At 40.2% G+C, this 5,914-nt stretch overlaps 1 protein-coding gene across 2 annotated transcripts in view; it reads left to right on the forward strand.

The window, feature by feature from the left end:
• The first annotated feature begins 1,116 nt into the window (after positions 1-1,116).
• Positions 1,117-5,914, forward strand: part of Eps8 (epidermal growth factor receptor pathway substrate 8) — a 108,254-nt gene continuing 103,456 nt past the window's right edge. For both annotated transcript variants that reach the window (XM_028780956.1, XM_028780958.1), the window contains exon 1: positions 1,117-1,187. The gene's annotated coding sequence lies outside the window, so the exon portion shown is untranslated. The remainder of the gene's footprint in view (positions 1,188-5,914) is intronic.

Here is a 5,914-nt window from a genome sequence, read left to right on the forward strand (position 1 = left end):
TGAGAGGCCAAATCTTATGCAGACTCTTGCTGATATTTGTTATATTACCAAGAAAAATGAACATTTATAATCTGTCTTTGACAGTATTTCTCACTGAGCTGTGATATCTGAGAGAAAAATCTTACGATATTAAAATTGTTTATAACATATTGCTGATTCAAGGTATTGGGCCTGAGTCACTAATATTTTCACTAACTATAGCAATGTTTCATTTTTCACTTTGTCTATTAATATAATTTTTAGATTCACAAACAGGTAGATTTTCTAGATATCTAGTCACACAAATGAAAGTATGGTTTTGAAATGTGAGAATTTGAAGATGGCAAATATCTTTGGATGTGTGTGTATGGTATACATGTGAGTGTAGTGTAGTATGTGTCTTCCTTGAACACTCTATCTTGTTTTTTGACACAGAGATCCTGGACCAGCAGCTCCCTGAGTCTAGGAGACTGACTGGCTAGCAAGTCTCGGCAAATCTTCTCTCCCTCCACATTACTGAGGACACTAGCACGTGCTCAGCTCTTACATGGGTGCTGGGAATTGAACTCAATTCTTCATGCTTGTATGGCAAGCATTTTTATCAAAAGAGCTATTTCCCCAGTCTCTTAAAATATATTTTTATAATATCATAAGTTACAGCAACATTTTTAATAACATGAAATTCTAAAAATGATGCTCTATAATTTAAATAACTTTGTTGCTATGTTTATTTAAAGTCCTTGAGTTGAATGCCCCTGTGCAGTTGTACATGGGAAATATGTAAAAAGGTCTCTTTCACTTATAGTTGGTAGAATGCTAGGAAATATTAAAATATGCCAAATAAAATATCTGTTGCATTTAGTGTTAGACATGCGTTCAAATCTCACTTTAAACGTTAGCTTGTGCAGAACCTCTCAGATCCTGTAAGGATTACATCAAGAATGAATTCTTGTGTGATAAGCTTAGCCTGGTACCTCACTCTTCTTGCTTTACCCTTCACCATGACCTTTAGTTTGAACTTATTAGATAAAAAGAGAAGCACCAATGAAGCATGTATAGGATGCAAAACAATTTTTGCATGGATACTTTCTTTTAAAATGAGTATTTTACCATTGTCGTATTTTTATGTTCAGGCCACCTATATGTGATACAGCACTGACTGCGTTGAAGTGGCAGCACAAGAATTGGAGATTATTTTCATCTCTGAGGTGAGTCTTCTTGCAGAATATTTGCTGTATTTTCTGGAGATGTAGCTCAGTTGGGGTGCTTCCTTAGCATGCACCAAGTCCTTCCAGCACTGCATAAACTAGGTGTGGTGGTCCATACCTGTTACTTAGTTGAACAGTGGGGAGGTGAGGCCAGAAGATTGCATACTGGCCCCTAAGATCTGGTTGCCCACCCTCTACTATGAACAGATCTTGATGCACACCAAGTGATGTTATGTAAACCTTGCTCTCCAATGTAAAACTATTGGTTAAAATAAAATGGCTGTAGCCACTTTCGGGGGTGGGGGAATAGAGGAGGCAGAGTTTGATTTAGTGGGCTGAGGGTCACAGGTTGGGAACCATGAGAAAAAGAAGGAAGATGGAGAGAACAGAAGTTCTCCATTATGGACCAGGAGCGCATGTCTGGGGGAAATGAACCCCAAGGACAGGCTGGTAGAGCAGAATAGCCCAGGAGAAGCACAGACAGCAAGTATTTGGGTAGTACAATCAGGGAAGTAGCCAGTCTAGTGTTAGAGGGTTAAACTAGGGGTAATTGGCCCAGTAATTGTGATAAATCTAAATAAATAAATCATAGTCTGACTCTCATTTATTTGGAAGCTAATGGGGATAGGATAGGAATAATTTAATAATCTACAGTCTTTGGCTAGATAGAAAGTTGGGCACACACGAGACCCTGCCTCAAAACAGACAAGCCACCTGTGATTTCTTTGTGTGTATGTACTTTAAAATCATTGACTCTTCATTTATGAATCTGAGTTATTTCCACACCCCCATTACCCTCTCTCATCCCTTCTTTCTCTCCCCCTGAAAGCCTTCTTCACATAAGCCCCCCCTCCTACTTTCATAATTTTTGTGTGTGTTACCCACCGAGTTTAATTAGCATTGTTTACATGAACATGGGTTGGTTGGTGGGTACATGCTGGAGCTTGACACTCCTAGAATTCTCTTACTAGGAAATACTTGAGGGAGTTATCAACCTATAGATTATGAAAAATGATCTGTTAGAGCCATGCTCATGTTAATTTTAGTGGTTTTCATTCTCCTGATGTGGAGAAACAGTTTCTGTCTTCCCCCTTCTCTGGTTTGAGCCATTCATCTGGACAGCTCAGAGCTCTACTACGAGGCTTAGGAAGACCAAGTAGGCGTTCCTTATCACCATCAATATTTTTACTTCCTTTGCTTGTGTTGCTGCTCCTCAGCCCACTACGCACATGTGGTCTTCTGTCTGTGTGGCGTGGGATTTCACACACGCCCACGCTTCCTCACTCTCTTAGAAGGTATGCCGGAGACTTTTTTTTTTTTAATGTGCCAGATTTTATTTAGTGAGAAACATTACTGTATTTCTTTCTTCTTCTTAGTTTCACACATACTGGTCTGATGATAGTTAAGATTTTTCTGAGGCTTTGCATTCCTTTGTAGATAGTTGATTTGGCCGTCTTCTGTCTAATGGGTTGTGTGATTATTTAAGGGTCTAGAACAAATGTCATACTGTTTTCACAGGTTACCTGGTTCCTCCCTTAGCAACTGTGGAGTAGCATTCAGGCTCTTAGCAATGATTAACGTGGCATCCTAAGGACCAGAGCAGGGTCCATGGTTCTAATTCTTTGTCCACTGACCCTGTAACTTAGTGCTTGGCTGAATCATCTGCTGACTTCTGTGTCCTGTTTCTGTTGTTGCAAACCCGATCCTATTGCCACTTTCCTAAGGGCTGTTTCCCGGTTTTGCTTTGTGTTCCGTCAACCTCAAAAGAAATTGGTTACTTCAATGTAACAGCTGTAAAGTCCTCCAGCAGTTGCCTTTTTATTTCGATAATGAGTATAGGATGGGAGAACAGCTTGATTTGGGGTGGGCCCTCATGTGCTTCTTCATGAAATACCTATAAGTAGTCTTCCTTATAACGTACTTATAAAGCTTCTTGTATGTACCTCATTTGAGCCTGTGCTCATAGCTGTAAGACGGTATCATGTGACCTTGTTAGGATTTAAGGAGATGTGTGGAGAGGACAGAGAATGTCCGGTAAGGGTGACTACTGCTGTCCCTCTTCTCTTCATAGTCATCCTTGCCACAGTCATATGGGGGAAGTTCAAAGGAAGTTCTGTTCAAGTGGATTTGCTCCATATGACTGTGGATTGATAAAGACCTGTTAGCACAGTAGGTCGTCCTGAGAGGCTGTACATGATAGGTATACTATTCTCATTTGTGAAGATGAGTAAGTCCAGGCCTGGCCGTGTGTCATCTTACCTGACTGACGTTACTGCCTCTTCAGAGAAATGAGTTAATTGATCACTTATGAGCTGTGTTTGTGGATCATGTTGGGATTATGTGAAGCACACAGCTTGACCTTAGGTTTTCCGTCCTTCAGTTTAACTTAAATGGCACAAAAAAAATAACTTTTCAGCTTGTGTTTCATTTTTATACACAAGGTAAACATTTCCACTTCAAACTCGGGTTTTTAAAGAGTAGACACAGTGGGCTCCAGTTGTAGCTGAGAGGTTCAGTGCTTCTTAGCACAGGAGTCCCCGGTTCTCATCCCGAGCACCATCTCTTCAAAAATCCCCAAGCAACAACAATAAGCCAGGCGTATGGCGATTAATCATGCAGCATGCTTTGTCTGCTCACAAACACATGTACACAATTTATCTCTGTCTTGTACTTCAGACTCTGTGAGTACAGGCTGTAGGGCTAGATAATACCCCACTGCTGGGTTTGGTTGACATTATTGCTCTAAGACAAAATGAAATCGTTTTGGAAAGAATACTAGAGGAAAAAAAAACCAGCCTATTCTATTCAGAAAATAATTTAGTACTTTTGAGTTTCAGCATGAAGTTCACAGAAATCTGTAAAAAGCCACAAGTCAGCAAAATAAGTGTTAACGGTAGAAAACTGGCTATTGGCTCTGTCTTGAGTTTAATTCTTAAAAATCCTTAATTGTTTTATATTTAAGATTACAAGTATTCTGTTTACAGGGTTTGGTAAAACTAGTAAAAAAAAAACAACTAGCAAAAACAAAAAAATGAAAAACAAACAAAAAAAAACCTAGCCGGGCAGTGGTGGCGCACGCCTTTAATCCCAGCACTTGGGAGGCAGAGGCAGGCGGATTTCTGAGTTCGAGGCCAGCCTGGTCTACAGAGTGAGTTCCAGGACAGCCAGGGCTACACAGAGAAACCCTGTCTCCAAAAAAACCAAAAAAACAAAAACAAAAACAAAAACAAAAACAAAAAAAACCTAGCAAAAACCAACCAATCAAACCAGTAAAATAAAAAACCAATAAAATAAAAAAAAACAAATCCATGTTACACTCGCCTAGAATGTTTCCACTTTTCTCGAAAAGGTTAATTTCCTTCTCATATGAAGACAGGCCTTTAAAATCCTGTGGTATATAATTGACAGAACTTCCTGTGTGAGGATCATTTCTGAAATCAGTGACTAGAACATACTGACTATAGTGTGGAGACATATTGTTCATGAATTAATTTTAGAAGTGATAGAATCTTGTGCAGGTGAAGATTTTCTTATTTATATGCAGATAAAGAACAATCCACAGTTTATCTTCACGTTTTTGGTCATGTGAGAGGGCACCTGTTTTCCGAGGGAATGAAGTGGGTGAGGACCGGATCATAACCTGGGACTGCGGTTATTATGGGGAGTTTGAATAGGAACAATGACAAGTGTGTATTGATGAGGAATGGGCCAGCCCACACTGGTGTTAATCAGCAGTGTGGCTGATTGTAAAGTCTGTAGTTTTCCTTAGCAACCGAGGCAGCGGCAAAGGTAGAGGCCACGCCAGGGGAAATGAATGTTCTATCTTGGAAGAGTTCATAGTTTCACATACAAAATCAGGGTATTTGTCTCAGAGCTTTGGCTTTGAAGCTGCCCCCAGGTTCCCGTGATCTGGAGCCAGCATATCTTGTTGAAGTTTTAGTTTTCAAATTGTCTTGGAAAATGTGCTGTGGCCGTACCGTAAACCACAATCTAGAAGCCAGTGCTAAGAGGCAGCGCCGTGTTTAATGTATTCCTCTCGTGGTGGCTGGCAGTAGATATCTTACAGTTATCAAGATCTGAATTTGAAGCCTGCCTCTCTGTGCCCCTGGGGCAAGGACTAAGCACTCCAAGCAGTTACTTCCTTAGTTGTGAAAAAAAATCAAGATCAACATTTGTGGGATGGATATATGATTGAGCATTGGAGCATGTGTGGTCACAGATATTGATTAAATGATGGCTATAATTGTTGATGTAATTTTCAATAGGTGAAGTTGAAAACCCTAGAAAAATCCTGTTATGAGCTCGTCATTTTATCAGAGATAGATTGGCTCTTACTTTGGAAACCAAACTTATGTAGATGCTGTAGACGCTGTATTTTATGTAGTTTTGATAAAATAAGAAAATGGAAAGTTATCTTAAATGAAGTATTATTCAATAATGAATAGGGCCCGGTGTATAAATGCTGGGACTTCCAGTCTCTTCAGACTGTAGTGTGAAGGTTCGATACAGTTGGTTACTTAGTGGATATTGAAAGGCTCTATGTGCAAGGTGGGTGCAAACTCCTGGCAAGTGCTCTCTGGGCACTAGAAGAGTCCTTGGGATTTTAATGGAAAAAGTAGAATGTGAGCTAGGCCTGTAGAAGACAAGAGGATGGGAAGGAAGATGTGGATAGGAGAGGGGTGGGAGGGAGAGGGAGAGAGAGGAAAAGAGAGGGGGGAGGGAGGGAG

Source organism: Grammomys surdaster, unplaced genomic scaffold, assembly GCF_004785775.1.
Source record: "Grammomys surdaster isolate TR1022 unplaced genomic scaffold, NIH_TR_1.0 373, whole genome shotgun sequence".
Lineage (NCBI taxonomy): Eukaryota > Metazoa > Chordata > Mammalia > Rodentia > Muridae > Grammomys > Grammomys surdaster.